At 47.7% G+C, this 19,140-nt stretch overlaps 1 protein-coding gene across 6 annotated transcripts in view; it reads left to right on the forward strand.

Annotated features, from left to right (window-relative positions):
- TOP1MT (DNA topoisomerase I mitochondrial) overlaps positions 1-19,140 on the forward strand; it is a 209,939-nt gene that overhangs the window by 66,377 nt on the left and 124,422 nt on the right. The window lies entirely within an intron of this gene.

The following is a 19,140-nucleotide window of genomic DNA, read 5'->3' on the forward strand; positions in this document are numbered from 1 at the left end:
TGCATGCAGATTGTGAAAAATTGCTGACAGACCTTAGGAAATAAATATGCCGCTGTAAAGGTTATCATGCCGCTGTACCGGCATGGTGCACCCTCACCTGGAGTACTGCGTCCAGCACTGGTCGCCGTACATGATACTACTCGAAAGGGTCCAGAGAAGAGCGACTAAATGGTTAAGGGGCTGGAGTAGTTGTCGTACAGTGAGAGATTGGAGAAACTGGGCCGCTTCTCCTTTGAAAAGAGAAGACTGAGAGGAGACATGATCGAAACATTCAAAATACTGAAGAGAATAGACTTAGTAGATAAAGGCAGATTGTTGACACTCTCCAAGGTAGAGAGCACGAGAGGGCACGCTCTAAAGTTGAAGGGGGATAGATTCTGTACAAACGTAAGGAAGCTCTTCTTCACCCAGAGAGTTGTGGAGAGCTTGAACGCTCTTCCGGAGTCTGTTGTAGGGGAAAACGCTCTCCAGGGATTCAAGACTAAGCTGGACAAGTTCCTGCAAAACTGGGACGTACAAAGGTGAAGCTGGACTTATTTAGAGCACTGGTCTTTGACCTGGGGGCCGCCGCGTGAGCGGACTGCCGGGCAGGATGGACCATTGGTCTGACCCAGCAGCGGCAATTCTTATGTTCTTATCATATTTCAGCAATAAATAAATGACAGTATTATTCATTCTTGTTACTATCATAGAGTTTAGACCACAAGACTTAACTTGAGGTTTAGACTTTTAGTCCCGTGCAGAAAAAAATCAATATGCCACTTATCTTAATCTTTAGCGGCTTAATTCTTCACTATCTGCAATGTTGGAACTGCCCGAATCAAACCGACGGGTCCTATTTTGCCACTCAAAAATTGGCTTCTTCAGGATCTTTAAACGGGTTCCTCCATTCATACGTATTTCTCTTTATGATCATATGAATATAGGAACCCGTTAGTAAAACAAATGTTCAAATAAAGCGAGTAATTTTTTGGCCATAGATTTTTAGATCTATGAAAGAGACCTACAAACATAGGAGAACTTTATATGTTCCATGGTGTGGTGCTTCTGAGAACTTTTCCTTCACTTAGGTCTCTATGTGCTCTTGACCTTTATTTGAGGATCTTTTTGTACCGAGTAGGTTGACAATAATTATTTTCCACAAGTATAAAACCGACAACCCTCTCTCAGGCCAGTTTGGGAATGCAGTGGGCCCAAACCTGCGCATATGCAGACGTGTTAATAGATGTGGAGAATGGATGGGACCTAACATGGTCTGTGTTTCGGCATATGATGGTACCTTCCTCAAGGGTCCTGCAATAATTTACATGAAAAGGACTGAGAGCAATAATGGAAGGTGAGAGTGATAGTAAAACAAGAAGAAAAATAGAGTACATGGGAGGGTGTAATACCGTGATGGTGAGAAAAACCACTGTGAGAACGTGATACATGCCATCCTGAAATTTGATAAGGAGCCTGTGATAGTGATAAAAAGGAAATAAAGGTGTATGTGTATATATGAAGTGGACATGTTTGAATAACTACTGAACAAGCCAAAGAAAATCACCAGAATGTTCCACAGTCAAATAGGAGAAACCAAGTGAAAAAACAAAATTTGTGGAGTCGATCTTGATATGAAAGTTTATTAAAATGTCTAAACAATTAAAAATGATGCAAATCAATTATAAATCCTTATAGTACACAGTAAAAGTGTCGTGTGGTCCCGACACAGCCCGTGTTTCAGTCATGAAAGACCTTCTGGGGTCATCCCTATAAAAGTATGTGAATATATAAATGTACAAAAAAATATATAATAATGAATCGGGTGATAGCGATATAGAAGTGATTGCAAGATCTCAATGTATTATGAATTGTAAGTGCAAGATGAGCATTATACAGAGAGTATGTTGATGTGAGAACAGTGCTAGATCTGGAAGATTGCATGAAAAAAAAGGACAAGTGACACAATCTTGTTGGACATATAAAAAAAATTGTGTATATTTTGGAGAAGGTGGTGAACATACCTTAAGGTTAATGTGTAACCATTAGAAAAGGGTAATGTCAAAAAAGATTGAATAATGAGAAAGAGAATGATAAATAAGAGAAGTAAAAGAAGAATAAATAGAAAAAATGAAAATAACAAAAAAAAGAACATACCAGTCTGATACTGCCACAAAATTTAGATATGCTGTAAAGCTTCCAAAATACTGTGTACTAAAAAAGTTGAATATTATTAAAATAATGAATGAAGAAGAATATATATAGCTAACTTAGTGACACTAAGATACTAATGAAAGGAACTGCAGTGAAAAAAAAGTGTAAATTTGAATAAATACTGAAAAACGTACCATGATTGCAAGGGTTTTGCAATGAACCAAACCATATGCAGAAGAAAGCTAAAGGCAAGGAACAGTTTGTAAAGTAAATAAGACCAACAACACATAGCACATGAAATAAAAAAACAAATAGCAGGAGAAAGGCAAATATGATGTCAGAATCAACAACAAAGCATAAATAGTGTGAACTGGATAGTGCCATTTGCAATTAATGTAAAAGTACATTATCCCAGGACAAGCAGGCAGGTATTCTCACTAGTGGGTGATGTCATCCGACAGAGCCCCCGATACGGACATCTTGCAAGCATGTCTTGCTTGAAGAAACTCATAAGTTTTGAGATGCCCGCACCGCGCATGCGCCAGTGCCTTCCCGCCCGATGCTCCGGGCGCGTCTCCTCAGTTCTTTTTCTTCCGCGGAGCTGAGAAGTCTATCTTCAATTTGCGCCCATTGAATATCTTTTTTGCCTTCTTTTTGCCGCGGGTTGAGTTCTTTTGGGCTCTCCTGTGCGTTTATTTCTTTCTTTGATTTCTTTAAAAAAAAAAAAAAAATTTTCCTTCCGACTCCGGGTCGGCCGCGTGGCTGAAGCCCCGCGCCTTCGACCTTGCGGCGGAGCTTTTCCGGCCTATGTCCCGGCCGATTACCGGTTTCAAAAAGTGTAGCAAGTGCCAGCGTGCGATTTCGCTCACGGACCCTCATCGACGCTGCTTACAGTGTCTGGGACCGGATCACTTCCCGAAATCGTGCCAGCCTTGCTCCACTCTAACGGCGAGAGCGTTTAAGCGCCGCTGTCTGCTCTGGGAGTCCATGTTCAAGATGGAAGCTTCGTCAGATCCTGCAGCTTCGACATCGACATCGACGGGGGCTTCGACTCCTTCAGCGAAGCCCGCTGCCTGCCCAGCTGCTTCGGGCCTCCTGAAACCGGCATCATTCACCCCGGTTTCGGCCCAGGCTTCGGCGCCGGTGCCTTCCTCCGTTTCCTCGGAGCAGGTATCGACCCCTACAGTTCCACCAGTGGTGCTCAAGGTGCCGAAAGCTGGCAAGCAGAAGCACACTGCACCTAAGGAGCGCGGAGACCGTGCGGAAGGGCCCCCTTTTGGTGTGGATCCCTCCATATCGGCTTCGCTGCGGTCCATTCTGGAGGCTCAGTTCGTTGAGCTCATGCAAACCATGGGGCCTCGTCTGATTGCCACCATCCAGGGTGACCTCCCAGCTTCGGCTTCGAGGGGCGGACCGCCCCCTCCTCCTCGCCGCACGACCTCGTTGCTCGGCGAGGAGGAGCGGCGAGTGGTGTCCGGGTCCTCGAGGAGGTCCTCCGAGAGTGCTATGCCTCCTTTGGAAACAATTCCCTCGAGGAGGGCTTCTCTTAGTGATATGCCTCCTTTGGAGCCCATTCCCTCGAGGAAACCCTCGTTTAGTGACCTGCCTCCCTTGGAACCGATTACTCCGCCCCATGATTCAGTGTGGCGTCCACCTTCGGGGCCATCCAGTCCGGGGCATAGCAGGAAGCAGGACGAGTTCTTCCGAACTCCCTATCAAGCCTGGGCGACGTCCAGAGAAGCACCGACTCTTCCACCTTTGCGATCGACGGCATCGAGTCCGATCTGCTCCTTGGAAGCGTCTGACCCAGTCTCGCACAGAAGGACTCGATCCCCTTCCAGGCATTGGGAGGGGCATCGGTCCAGGCATTCTTCGAAGCATTCCTCTCGACACTCAACCGTCTCGCCTCAGAAGAAATTGCCTCGGTTGGGGTATGCTGCTTCGACTGGGTCTCCTCCTCCGGGCCCGGAGTTCGAGGACCCCGAAGTTTTCTACTCGTCCTGTTGCTCACAGGCCTCTTTGGAGCCTGAGGCTTCGTCTTCTTCTAGTCCGTCTTGCGGACCGGCGACGGCGGACCAATTGTCCTTTTCATCGTTCCTCAGGCAGATGGCGGATGACTTGGACATTACTCTAGATGCGGGGTCTCGATATTCCAAAGAGTATCTCGATACCATGCACTTGCCTCGGCCTCCGGCGGAGTCCTTGCGGCTTCCCCTGCACAAGCTCCTCGACCAGACCTTCATGCGCTGCTTCAAGTCTCCTTACTCTATCCCTGCGGTCCCTGGCAAGTTGGATTCGCGGTACCGCACGGTACATCATAAAGGCTTCGAGGGTCCTCAGCTTTCGCACCAGTCCCTCCTGGTCGAATCCTAGCTCAAGCGGTCTCATCCTGGCCAGGTCTACGCTTCCGTACCTCCAGGCCGCGAGGGCAGAACCATGGATAAGTTTGGGCGACGCATCTATCAGAATTCGATGATGGCGTCTAGAGTCCTGAATTACAACTTCCACTTTGCAACCTATTTGGAATTTTTTCTACCTGTGCTTCGAAAGTTCACTCCATACATCGAGTCCCAGGCTAGGTTTGAGTTTGAGGAAGTGGTTGCTTCGTTGTCCCAACTCCGACTTCAGTTGATGCAATCTGCCTATGATGCGTTCGAGCTCTCTGCCCGAGCGGCGGCTTGCTCGGTGGCGATGCGCCGGTTGGTCTGGTTGCGGACCATTGATATGGACCCGAATCTTCAGGACCGCCTGGCGAACGTCCCGTGTGCTGGGGCGGATCTTTTTGACGAATCCATCGAGACTGTCACGAAGAAGTTGTCTGACCATGAAAAGTCCTTCCAATCTATCCTTCGGCCGAAGCCCAAGCCTCAGCAGTCTCGATCTTCTCGTCCACCGTTGATTTATCAGAGGCGTTATCAGCCGAGGCAAACTCCTCCTGCGAGACAACCGGCGAAGCGTCAGCCTCCCCAGAAGGGTCAGCCTAAGTCTCAGTCGCCGGCTGTCCCTAAGACCACACAGCCTTTTTGACTGTCTCGTCGAGGGCATAACCAACCTCGTTCTGCCTCCCCCTGTTTTTCCCATCGGAGGGCGCCTCCATCATTTTTATCATTGCTGGGAGGCCATAACAATCGACCTCTGAGTCCTTACTATCATCAAGGAGGGATACTCTCTTCATTTCCATCGGGTCCCTCCGGACCACCCTCCAAGAGAGTATCCTTCCAACTTGACTCAGACCGCCCTTCTTCTTCAGGAGGCTCAGGCTTTGCTCCGGCTTCGTGCCGTGGAGCCGGTTCCAACGGACCAACTGAACCAGGGATTTTACTCCCGGTACTTCCTTGTCCCGAAGAAGACGGGCGACCTGCGACCCATTCTGGACTTCAGGGTCCTCAACAAATTCCTTGTCAAAGAGAGGTTTCGCTTGCTGACACTTGCTTCTCTCTACCCCCTCCTCGAGCAGAACGACTGGTTATGCTCTCTGGATCTCAAGGAGGCCTACACTCATATCCCAATTCATCCGGCCTCTCGCAAGTTCCTCAGATTTCGGGTGGGACATCTCCATCTGCAGTACCGAGTGCTTCCATTCGGCCTGTCTTCGTCTCCCAGAGTCTTCACGAAGTGTCTGGTGGTGGTGGCCGCAGCACTCAGGAACCAGGGTCTTCAGGTATTCCCCTACCTCGACGACTGGCTGATCAAGGCTCCCTCGGCCTCGGGGGTCCTCTCGGCGACCCTGTCCACGGTTCTGCTTCTGCAGAGTTTGGGATTCGAGATCAACTTTCCCAAGTCTCATCTACAGCCGACCTAGTCTCTGCCCTTCATCGGGGCTGTCCTGGATACCATTCGTCTCAGAGCATTCCTTCCTTCTCAGCGCATGGCTGCTCTTCTTCATCTCTGCCAGTCTGTGTCTTCTCGACAGACCATCTCGGCGAGACACATGATGGTCCTCCTGGGCCACATGGCCTCTACAGTTCATGTGACGCCGTTTGCCAGACTTCACCTCAGGATTCCTCAGTGGACCCTGGCATCTCAGTGGACTCAGGTGTCGGATTCGTTGTCTCGACACATCACAGTCACTCCTACTCTTCGGCAGTCTCTGCTCTGGTGGATGACCTCTTCGAATCTATCCAGAGGTTTGCTGTTTCAGTCTCCTCCCCACCAGAAGGTTCTCACAACCGATTCCTCAACCTATGCCTGGGGAGGGCATCTGGATGGGCTCCGCACTCAGGGATTCTGGACCTGTGCGGACCGACTCCATCAAATCAATCTTCTGGAGCTCAGAGCCATCTTCAATGCTCTTCAAACTTTTCAACATCTACTGCACGACATGGTGGTCCTCATTCGCACCGACAATCAGGTCGCCATGTATTATGTAAACAAGCAAGGGGGCACGGGCTCGGCCTCCCTCTGCCAGGAAGCTCTCAGAGTCTGGGATTGGGCGGTTCGCCACAACACCTTCCTCAAAGCTGTCTACATTCAGGGGAAGGACAATGTCTTGGCAGACAAGCTGAGTCGGCTTCTCCAGCCTCACGAATGGACCCTCCATTCCAGGCCCCTTCATCAGATCTTTGCTCAGTGGGGAACGCCTCAGATAGACCTCTTTGCGGCTCCCCACAACTTCAAACTGCCTCTTTTTTGCTCCAGGATCTACACTCCTCATCGTCTCGAGGCAGATGCCTTTCTACTGGATTGGGGGAATCGCTTCCTGTATGCGTTCCCCCCATTTCCTCTCATTCAAAAGACTCTGGTCAAGTTGAGATCGGACCATGCCACCATGATTCTGATTGCTCCTCGGTGGCCCAGACAACCTTGGTTCTCCCTTCTACTTCAACTCAGCAGCAGGGAGCCGGTCCTTCTTCCAGTGTTTCCTTCACTGCTTACTCAACATCAGGGTTCACTGCTTCATCCCAACCTGCAGTCTCTCCACCTGACAGCTTGGTTCCTCTCAACGTAACCCCTCACCAGTTTTCCCAGGCGGTGAGGGAGGTCTTGGAAGCTTCTAGGAAGCCTGCAACTCGTCAATGCTATTTCCAGAAGTGGTCTAGATTTTCTTATTGGTGTGTTTCCAATTCTAAGGAGCCTCAACGAGCCTCTCTTTCCTCTGTATTGGACTATCTTCTACACCTATCTCAGTCTGGTCTCAAGTCAACATCTATACGAGTCCACCTGAGTGCTATTGCGGCTTTCCATCAGCCTCTACAAGGTAAACCTCTCTCTTCTCATCCTGTGGTTTCCAGATTTATGAAAGGACTTTTTCATGTCAATCCTCCTCTCAAACCGCCTCCAGTGGTTTGGGATCTAAATGTTGTCCTTTCTCAGCTTATGAAACCTCCTTTTGAGCCTCTGAGCAAGGCTCCCCGAAAGTTTCTCACTTGGAAAGTGGTTTTTCTGGTGGCCCTCACATCTGCTCGCAGGGTCAGTGAGCTTCAGGCTTGGTGGCGGACCCACCTTTCACAGTTTTCCATCATGACAAGGTGGTCCTCCGCACTCATCCGAAATTCCTACCTAAGGTGGTCTCTGAATTTCATCTCAACCAATCCATCGTGCTTCCAGTGTTTTTTCCGAAGCCTCATTCTCATCCTGGAGAATCAGCTCTGCACACTCTGGACTGTAAACGTGCTTTGGCTTTCTACTTGGATCGCACCAAACCACACAGAACTGCTCCTCAACTTTTCGTCTCCTTTGATCCAAACCAGTTGGGACGACCTGTATCGAAGCGCACCATCTCCAATTGGATGGCGGCTTGTATCTCTTTCTGCTATGCCCAGGCTGGATTACCCCTTCCCTGTAAGGTCACAGCCCATAGGGTCAGAGCAATGGCAGCCTCTGTAGCCTTCCTCAGATCGATACCGATTGAGGAGATTTGTAAGGCTGCCACTTGGTCCTCGGTTCATACATTCACCTCTCATTATTGTCTGGATACTTTCTCCAGACGGGATGGACAGTTTGGCCAAACTGTGTTACAAAATTTGTTCTCCTAAGTTGCCAACTCTCCCTCCATCCCATTGAGGTTAGCTTGGAGGTCACCCACTAGTGAGAATACCTGCCTGCTTGTCCTGGGATAAAGCAATGTTACTTACCGTAACAGTTGTTATCCAGGGACAGCAGGCAGCTATTCTCACGTCCCACCCACCTCCCCTGGGTTGGCTTCTCTGCTAGCTACCTGAACTGAGGAGACGCACCCGGAGCATCGGGCGGGAAGGCACTGGCGCATGCGCGGTGCGGGCATCTCGAAACTTCTGAGTTTCTTCAAGCAAGACATGCTTGCAAGATGTCCTTATCGGGGCTCTGTCGGATGACATCACCCACTATTGAGAATAGCTGCCTGCTGTCCCTGGATAACAACTGTTACGGTAAGTAACATTGCTTTATGAGCAATACTGTGTGATGAAAACAGATGGGCAAACGTTATGCTTTAATGCTGAAAACCCATAATTATAAAGGCTAACCGATATGAATTTATTAAGTTAGTTTTATAGCCCATCCTCCCCAGGCGCCCAGTACGGGTTGTAGAGATACATTCACAATATTTTGAAGGTACAAGATTAAGGGTACATTCACATTACACTGAAGGTGGAGATGGGGAAATACATTCACAATATATTGGAGGCAGAGCATCAAGAGTACATTCGCAATACACTGGGGAAGTGGGGTGAGGGTTACCGAGGTATATTCACACTAGGCTGGGGGCTTTAGATTTAGATCGGTGCAAGTTATAGAAGTATCTTTGGATGTAGTGGAGGCATTTAAGAAGGCATTTGATTAGATTACATTTGTCATATATTCGAGTCAGGGTTTATAGAGGTGTATTCACATTGTATTAGAGGCATTTGGTTGGCGTACTTTTGCCATATGCTCGAGTCCAAAGATTAAGGATGACAATGGTATATCCACAGCTAAACTGGAGACATGGGGCTGGTGGGACCTTGGGGTGTTGGAAAGGTGCCCATTGTGAACAATACCCCGCAATCAGCAATGCGTCTTAAGTAATCGGTTTGAGTTGCATACCGTGTTAGAGCCTGTCCTTTAGGTTTCAAGGCGAGTATGCATTAGTTTGAGAACAATATGTTTTTTACCGCTTTCCGGAAGGGTAGTAGGTTATCTATAGCTCAAATGTCCAGGGGAAGCTGGTGCCAAGATTTTGTTACGCTATGAGAGAAGGATCATTTCCGGGCGGTTTCAAGTTGGAGCTGATGGGATGCATAGTCGGTGTTCCAGTTGTGATCTGAGTGGTCTGGTCAGGTAATAGATGGGGAGTTTTCTAGCTATATGGTGGGGGAGCCATGTCGTGGAAGCGTTTAAAGGCGATGATCAGTTGTTTGAAGACAGCCTGTTTTCCTGTGGGTAGCCAGTGTGCTTTGTTCAGAGCTGGGGTAATGGGATCGAAAGGACCAAAGTGATGTGAGGATTATGGTATGCTTACCAAATAAGATGAGTGAATGATTAATGTGATTTATAAAACACAACAGATACACACTGAAATAAAGGAATGAACCACATGAGATAAAACTAAATCTAAAAGACTTGGCACTGAAAATAAAAATCTCTGAAAACCACATTCTTTAGCACTCTGAGCGGTAGAGGTTAATCTTTACGAGTGGGTATATATCCCAATCATGACCAGCAGGTGGAGACTGAAACAAAACTATGGAATAGTACATAAGAGATACCTTCCCCTATTTCTATCAGTCTTCTTTCAGTCTCCAGCAGGTGTTGAGTGAGCTGTACTCCCTTGGTAGGGCTGTTGGAATTTGTTTAGGGGTTTCTAGTCCCTGTTTTTGGCCGGATTGAGCTTGGATGGGCCCTGTTTCGGGGTCCGTCCGACCTTGGGGGTGTCAAACCCAGCGGGTCTCGAGCGGGGTCCCTCCCCCCATTTCCTCCACCGCCCCACATTTTTTTAGAGGAGCATCAGCAGTAAGCCTTGCCCCCTAAATAAAGCAAGGCATACTGCTTTGAGAGCCTGTGGAGTCTGTTCTGTTAAAAAAAAAAATCCTGAGGTAGTGCTGGTCTGAAGGGTAGTTTCCCTTTAAATTTACTGTATTTTTGCACTAACCAGCACTTTAAATCTAGCTAGGTCGCGTATAGAGCAATGAGCACTTCTCAGGGGAAAAAGTGCTCATTGTGTTCCAGACGCAAGGCACTCGCGGCCGGCCTGTGCAAGCAGTGTTCAGGCCGGTGCAGTGGAGGAGCTCCGTTGGCAGCGGCTGCACCGATAGTGCCTCGTGAGTCAGCTAGGAGCAGTGGGGAGGCCCGGTCTTCTTCCACCACACATGGAGGGATTCCCTTGACCGCCGACGGTCAGGGTACAAAGGATTCCCTCTCAGCTGATTTTTTTAACAGCTGATGCCGGCTGGCTTGCCTGCTTTAACGGCTGGGACAGTTAAGATTTCCCAGCCACTACAGGCCCAGGAGGGGTTGTTTTTGGTGGGAACTTTGCCATTTTCTCAGTCTGGCCCCTCCATTTTGTCTGCAACCTCAGGTGACCTTCCCCCTGTATTAGAAAAGCAGGGGCAGGTTTCTGCTGGGTCCTCCGGGGGTTTTTTCCCCTGACTTGATTTTTTCTTTGTGCAGAGCCTATTTTCAGGCGGCTGGGGGTCCCATGTGCACCCAGGGGGTTTTAGGGGGGTTCCTCTGCACTCCCTGTTGCGTTGCCTCCCTCTTCTCCTTTGGTGCCCCCTCCTCCCTTATCCAAATGCCCGCGGGTGGTTTGGGATGAGGATTTTTGGTCTGAGGAGCGTGTTGGCCTGGATGAGGACCTGGACCCTTTTGAGGATTTCCAGGATCCTCTCGAGGGGATGGCCGCTGACGCCGCTGAATTAGGGGATGACCTAATTCAGCAGGTCTCGGTGCTGCGTTTTGTGGCGAACCCTCTGCTTAATAGGATCTGTACTATTTCCCGCTCTTTTCCTATGCATCAGGATATTCGGGATATTGTACTGGCACAGTGGAATATGCCGGAGGCGCTGTTTCAGTTGGCATGCACCATGGCTCGTTTGTATCCCTTCCTGGAGGGGGATCAGGCTACTTTAAAGTCGCCAGTGGTGGATGCGGTGGTCTCAGCGATTTCTAAGCGGCATACCGTGCCTGTTGAGGGCGGCTCTGCCTTACAGGACTCTGAGGAGCGTAAGTTGGAGACCGTTCTTAAGCAGAATTATGAGGTCTCTGCATTAGGGGTCCAGGCGACTATTTTGTGGGGGGGGAGGGGCTGGTGGCTCATGCCATGTTTCTGTGGGCTGAGCGGGTCCTGGATCGTGAGTCTGATGACTGGTCCTTGGTGGATCAGGAGGTGGCAAAGATTGAGATGGCTGCCTTGTTCCTCTCGGATACTCTTTATGACTTGGTGCGGATCTCGGCTATGTCTATGGCCTTTGGAGTGGCCGCACGGCGTACCATGTGGCTTTGTGCGTGGTCAGCGAATGCCGCGTCCAAAACTAAGCTTACTAAATTTCCCTTTCGGGGGTCTTTTTTGTTTGGAGAGGACTTAGATTAGTTGGTTCAGACTCTGACGGACTCTTAAGGTGCCCCGCCTGCCAAGAGGACCGTGCTCGCCCGGCGTCTCAGTATGGCACTGCCTGTGGGTGTCTGCGGAAGTTTTGCAAGTATCGCTCTGGGCGTGGGGCTGCTTCTTTCCCGGCTTCAGGGTTTTCCCGGGGTCATTTTTATCAGCGCATGCAGTCCTTTTGGGGGGCCTGTTGGGGGACTGGGAATCCCTCCACTGGTTCCCTCGCTGCCCGTCCTGCACAATGACTCCTTGCCGGCACCCCCTTTGGTTCCGGTGGGTGCCCGGCTGCGCAATTTTTTTCCCCCAGTGTGCCGAGATCACGTCCGATCAGTGGGTCCTGGAGGTGGTGCGGGACGGTTATGCTCTGGAGTTTGCCCGTGTTCTGCCAGATCATTTCCTAACCTTTCCGTGTCAGGTGGCATGGAAGACGCAGGCCTTTTGCCAGACCCTTCAGCTCTTGCTAGATCTCAAAGCAGTTGTTCCAGTGTTCCAGTGCGATGCCAGCAGGTACTCTATTTACTTTGTGGTGTCCAAGAAGGAGGGAACCTTTCAGCCCATCCTGGATATGAAAGGGGTCAACAGGGCTCTCAAAATTCCCTCTTTTCGCATGGAAACACTACGGTCTATCATTCTGGTGGTTCAGCCAGGGGAGTTCCTGACTTCTCTCGATCTGACGGAGGCCTACTTGCATGTTCCCATTCGAGCCTCCCATCAGCTTTTCCTTCGCTTTGCAATCTTGGTTCAGCACTATCAGTTCTGTGCGCTTCCCTTTGGCCTGGCCATGGCTCCCCGGACGTTCACCAAGGTAATGGTGGTCGTCGTGGTGGCCTTGAAGTCGGAGGGAATTCTGGTGCATCCCTATCTGGATGATGGGTTGATTCAGGCGAAGTTGTTACAGGAGAACACCCAGGTTACGGCTTGGGTGGTGGAGTTTCTCCAGTCGCTGGGATGGGTGGTCAACCTTGCCAAGGATTGGTTGGTCCCATCTCAGTGTCTGGAGTACCTTGGGGTTCTGTTAGACACTTCCTTGGGGAAGGTCTTCCTTCCGGAGGCCCGGGTAAGCAAATTGCAATCTCAGATTTGCCTGCTTTAGGCGTCCCAGTATCCTCAGGCGCAGGATTTGTCTTGGGATCGATGGTGGCGTCCCTAGACGTAGTGAAGTGGGCGCGGGCCCACATGCATCCTCTTCAATATGCTCTGCTCCGGAGGTGGTCGGCTCAGAGGCACAGTTTGGATATCCCTGTTCCTCTGCGAGGCTTGGTGCACTGCAGTCTTCGTTGGTGGCTCCAGACCTATGATCTTGTTCAGGGGGTGAGTCTGGATCCACCACAATGGACGGTGCTTCTCACGGATGCCAGTCTCCTCAGTTGGGGAGTTCAGTGTCTAGGTCACTTGGCTCAGGGCACCTGGTCCACCGAGGAGGCCTTCCACTCCCTTTTGATGGGCAAATCGATCAGAGTCCTGTTGGACAATGCCACGGCGGTGGCTTACGTCAGTCGTCAGGGAGGCACCAAGAGCACTCAAGTGGTGCAGGAGACGACTCGGCTCATGCTCTGGGCATAGTCGCATCTTCAGGACATCTTGGCATCTCACATAGCCGGGCTGGAGAATATTCAGGCGGACTTCCTCAGTCGTCACACCTTAGATCCCGGAGAGTGGTGTCTCAGCCCCGTGGCCTTTCAGTTGGTAGTGCTGGCTTGGGGTCAGTCCCTGATGGACCTGATGGCAACGAGTAGCAATGCCAAACTACCCCGCTTCTTCAGTCGTCGCAGGGATGGTCAAGCCGAGGGTCTGGATGCTCTGGTTCAACCATGGCCAACGGAGGGGCTGTTGTATGTATTCCCTCCATGGCCATTAGTGGGCAGAGTTCTTCTCCGCATCATTCGCCATCCAGGTCTTGTGGTTATGATGGCTCCAGATTGGCAGCGTCATCCGTAGTACACGGATCTGGTGAGGCATCTGGTGGCGGATCCTCTTCCTCTGCCTCTCTTGGACGACCTTCTGATGCAGGGTCCCATTTCCATGTTCGATCCGACTCTCTAATGTCTTACGGCTTGGCTCTTGAAAGGGGCTGCCTAGGTAAGAACGGGTATTCCGATAAGGTGCTCTCTACTCTCTTGGGGTCCCAGAGGCTTTCTACCTCTTAGGCTTATGTGAGGGTTTGGTGTCTCTCTGAGAGGTGGTGCCATGTGCAGGGTGTGGCCTCTTTTTGCGTTTCCCTGCCTACCATCCTAGAGTTCTTGCAGATGGCCTGGCTTGGTTTCTCCGGGTTCAGCTTGCGCCCTTATCAGCTTTCGTGGGTTAAGAACATAAGCAGTGCCTCTTCTGGGTCAGACCAGAGGTCCATCATGCCCAGCAGTCTGCTCATGCGGTGGCCCATCAGGTCCAGGACCTATATAGTAATCCTCTATCTATACCCTTCTATCCCCTTTTTCTTCAGGAAATCATCTAATCCCTTCCTGTACCCCAATATCGTACTCTGTCCTATCACACCCTCTGGAAGCGTATTCCAGGTGTCCACAACCGTTTGGGTGAAGAAGACCCTTTTAAGTGGAGTATTGAGGTGGACTGCCAGAAGAACTAACAAATCGATTCTGGAAGAGATCCTACTGGCTATGCTCAGGGCCGGATTTAGATGAAAAGAGGCCCTAGGCTATTCCACTTATGAGGCCCTTTCACCTCCCATTTTTAAGTTTGTAAATTACATGAGAGATAATAAAATACATCATTACTGTGATATATATCAATATGTTAAATGAAACATGTTGTTATTGGTACTAACCTTTATAAAAAATGTGACACGGATAATAAATAAAAAAAGTCGAGAACACTTATTTGGACATTTATTCTCAGCACCATATATAGTACTTGTAACAATAACTAATCAAACATAACACACAACATTTACAAAGAAACAAAATTCAAATAATAAAAATCTCTGACTACGAAAATAAAATACGCAATAAAAATTATCATATTTTCTATCAAATTAAATTAAATATATTCAATACATTGAAGATTAAACCAAATTCAATTCAGATACATTTATTTCATAACTAGCTGATGCCCCGGCGTTGCACGGGTATTTAATTATAGCAATAACACTGTAAATGGATTTAAATAAAGATACTTTATAGTGGTGAATGAAATAATTTTGTTACAGCTTTATAAAAAGTAAAATATTCAAAGTATAATGTGAAATATTTGACAAAATGAATATAATACAACTAACACAAAAATTGATTATAAACAACATTTTTAGTTTCACCTCCAGGAGCAAGAACATATACATTCTTGGGTGAACCCACCCTTCCCACGTGTGCAGGTGGGCCGCGAGACCCCCAGAACATATCACCCCAGGTAGTGAGGGATCTGCATACCAATTTACGTTCAAAGCGGTCCCACAGCTTTTTACATTTTTTCCATTGACTTGAATGGGTGAAATATGATTTTCTGTTTGTAGCTCCGCCCACGTGTGCAGGTGGGCTGCGAGACCCCCAGAACATATCACCCCAGGTAGTGAGGGATCTGCATACCAAATTTCGTTCAAATCGGTCCCACAGCTTCTTACATTTTTTCCATTGACTTGAATGGGTGAAATCTGATTTTCTGTTTGTAGCTCCGCCCACGTGTGCAGGTGGGTCGCAAGACCCCCAGAACATATCACCCCCGGTAGTGAGGGATCTGCATACCAATTTTCGTTCAAATCGGTCCCACAGCTTCTTACATTTTTTCCATTGACTTGAATGGGTGAAATCTGATTTTCTGTTTGTAGCTCCGCCCACGTGTGCATGTGGGCCGCAAGACCCCCAGAACATATCACCCCCGGTAGTGAGGGATCTGCATGCCAATTTTCGTTCAAATCGGTCCCACAGCGTTTTACATTTTTTCCATTGACATGAATGGGTGAAATCCGATTTTCTGTTTGTAGCTCCGCCCACGTATGCAGGTGGGCCGCGAGACCCCCAGAACATATCACCCCAGGTAATGAGGGATCTGCATACCAAGTTTCGTTCAAATTGGTCAAGCCGTTTTTGAATTACTGTGAGAATGGCAGCTTTTTACATTTTTTCCATTGACATGAATGGGTGAAATCTGATTTTATGTTTGTAGCTCCGCCCACGTGTGCAGGTGGGCCGCGAGACCCCCAGAACATATCACCCCAGGTAGTGAGGGATCTGCATACCAAGTTTCGTTCAAATCGGTCAAGCCGTTTTTGCGTGATCGCGGCACATACACACATACATACACACATACATACCTCCGATTTTATATATATAGATAATTCGCATTTAAAATTTAAGTATGAATTATTATGAATTTTAAGTCTTAAACTAACCCAAAAATGGAACTTTATTCAAACAAAATCCAGGTCACAAAAAAGAAAATATCAAATTGTATATCATATTAACTTACTTAGAATTCCGCGAAATGAAGATATTGTAACAAAAAAATTTTTCAATAGTCTATAAACACTTCACTAAAGTATTGAACCTACTGAACTCAAAAGGCGAGAATCAAATGATCGTGTACGCAATCCTAAAATAAGAATCTTTTCTAATAACATTAACACGTGTTTCATATTATTGAAGTAACACGAATCTAACCGAACGTGGGGATATCAATAGGTCTGTTCGTTTGTCTGTTCCAATCTACTCCCTATCTGCACTTTATTTATGCAAGAACAAACCAGAGCTTAGTAGCATAAGGCACGTCAATATTTGCCATAGCAATCAGTGAACGTATGAACTATACTTTGGTGCAATCTAGTATATACAAACGAACAGACCCAATGAGCCGAACGCGTTGATCTTAACCAATACATTTTTATGTTTGTTTATTAGTCATATGCGTAGAATTTCTCCTTATTTTCGGTTCAGTGTTTTAGTGTTCACTGTTTTTAGAATAGTGTAATTTTAATTTTGCTAACAATTTGAATGTATGCCCCTCTTGATCTTGAGGCCCTAGGCAGAAGCCTAGTTAGCCTATAGGAAAATCCGGCCCTGGCTATACTACTCGAAGCCCAAATGATGAAGTTACGACTGTCTTATTTTGGTCACACCATCAGAAGAGAGATCACTGGAGAAGGACATCATGTTTGGGAAGATCAAAGGAACCAGGCGAAGAGGTTGATCTGCAATCAGATGACTGGACACATTGAAAACAACCATGGAGATGGCACTGGAGGACTTTTCCAGACTAGCACAAAACTGATTTCTTTTTAGATCTGCAATTCATCAAGTCGCTAGGACTCAAGCACGAGTCGATGGCACCTAACAACAATGACACTGAGGTTTTTTGTTTGTTTTGTCAGTGTCTCGCAAACTTTTCCAAGCCGCAGCACACTAAACTCTTTTTCAAGACGCAGTACAGTAAACTTGGGGCTGCAGCTGGAGGGTCTCTGTGCTTGTACAGACGTTGCCGCAATGACATTGTGCGCATGTGTGACATCATCACGCTGACATCCATGCATGTGCGAGGGCCCCGAGTTGTTAATCCTGAAATTATTACGCCGCTGGGGAGGTGCGGAGAATAGGAGAGGCGCCAGCTGACACGCCTACATGACATGCCTCTCGTGGCACACACGGAATCTCGTTGCGGCACACAGTTTGCGATACACTGTTCTACGTACTCTTTAGGCCAGATTCTATAAACTGCATACAATAGACGCCACTAGACTCCCTAATTAGTGATGCCTAATTAAAATCTGCATGCTACTTAAAGCAGGGGTGTCCAACCTGGGCCGCATTGGCCCAAAAAAATGTTTCTGGGGCCGCGCAAACGCTGCAGCAAGACAGAGGAGGGAGCCGGCGAGACGGTAAACACCCGGGGGCAGCAGAGGAAAACACTGCATCGCCCTCGACTGGGGCCACAAAAAATACTTCACGGGGCCGCAGGTTGGACACCCCTGACTTAAAGTATGTTAATTAGCTCAAATGGCATGGTAATTAAACACCATTGAAGTTAATTGATTAAAAAAAAATACCCCATGAAACAAAAGTTCCTTGCGGGACTCAGAGCGAAGTCTAAGTTGAGGCATCTTGTGATGCCTGCCTGAAAAGTAGGTGTGGTTGACGTAGGCGTTGCTAGTTGTCTGAGTTAGGCACAGGTAGATTAAGCCAGGTGAAACCTGTCCTAATGTACTGGCATCTACTTTGGATGTCTAAATACACCTAGGTGCCGCTAGGTGGGATTCTGTAAAGGATGTCTAGCGGTTGATTGACGCCTACAATATAGGTGCACTTAGATGCCATTATAGAATCTGGCTCTTAGGCCCCGATCCTGGAAATGGTGCCTATGTTGGCCAGCGCCTCCAAGAATGGTGCTGGCCTCGTGTCAGTCACATGTATGTGCCTTTACCAGAATTGTGGCTTATGTCAAACTTAGGCGCTGTTAATGTAAGCCAGGGTTTTAAAGGCTTATATAACCGGCACTTAGATTTGACTGAGAATCATACTTCCAGCCATAACCAGGCCTACTTTGACCATGGGTGCCATTAGCTGCTATTCTGATGCCTATCAAGGTAGGCGCTTGCTGGTGCCTACTTTTTTTTTTCTAATAGAATTTTAATTGTTTTTTTAAACGGCGATTAAAGCAATTACGATAGGCGGTGGTAAGGTGCCAAAGCCGCTGCCTAACCTGTGGCGCCGTTTTAAAAATCCGGGCCTTAATGTACAGAACCTGGCAGTTGGATGTCAGAAGTTGACAGAATGAATTCACAGAGAAGCACTTCAAATTTGTATATCACTTTTTGTTTTAAAAGGCTTATTTGAAAACAGCCTCATTATTATGAGGAAACATTTAACTGTTCCTTGATACACGAAGAGCAGAAACTGTCCTTACTGTGTTCGCTTGGGGAAATGCTTAGCTCATGTTTTGGGCTGGTATCTTCTCTAAAACTACATCTCCCAGCAGGCTACAGTGCCTTATGTCTACACAAATCTTTGATGCAGTCTTTTCTTTTTTTTTTTTTTTTAATGAGTTAATTTTTTTAGTCTTGTTTTAAGGTAAAGTTAGTGTGCTTTTAAAGAGTATAATTTGTGTTTTGAGGAGGAGCTTAGTTAAGGTATCATTTCCAGGTGAAAAGTCTTGCCAATGAAACCCTTCTCGTGCGAATAGCTGTCTGGAATGCTGAAGCATGCTTACTCTGTGGCATCCCGGCTAGCTCCGTCTCATTTACAGTCTCTTGGCTTCTTAAACTCTCGGTCTTTGAAGTGTTTACGGACCAAGGCAGCAGCCCTGAATGTTTGGTGAGATCTAGTTTAAGTACGTTTATTTGTTTTTGCTACGACGATCAAGCTGTGCAGTTCTTAGCAAATTCGAATTCCTGTATGATTAAAGGGTTTATTTTGCACTTACAAATTTTATCTGGAGGGTTTTCTTATTTTTTACATCTGTCCCTTTAATTTTAACTGCATATTTTTTCTTTCTCCCAACATATGTTGCCTTTTTTCTTCTTGTTTTTGAAGCTAGCATAGTTTTCCCTTCTGTAGGGCTTGAAGCCCAGTTTG

This window comes from Geotrypetes seraphini, chromosome 2, assembly GCF_902459505.1.
Source record: "Geotrypetes seraphini chromosome 2, aGeoSer1.1, whole genome shotgun sequence".
In the NCBI taxonomy this organism is placed as follows: Eukaryota; Metazoa; Chordata; class Amphibia; order Gymnophiona; family Dermophiidae; genus Geotrypetes; species Geotrypetes seraphini.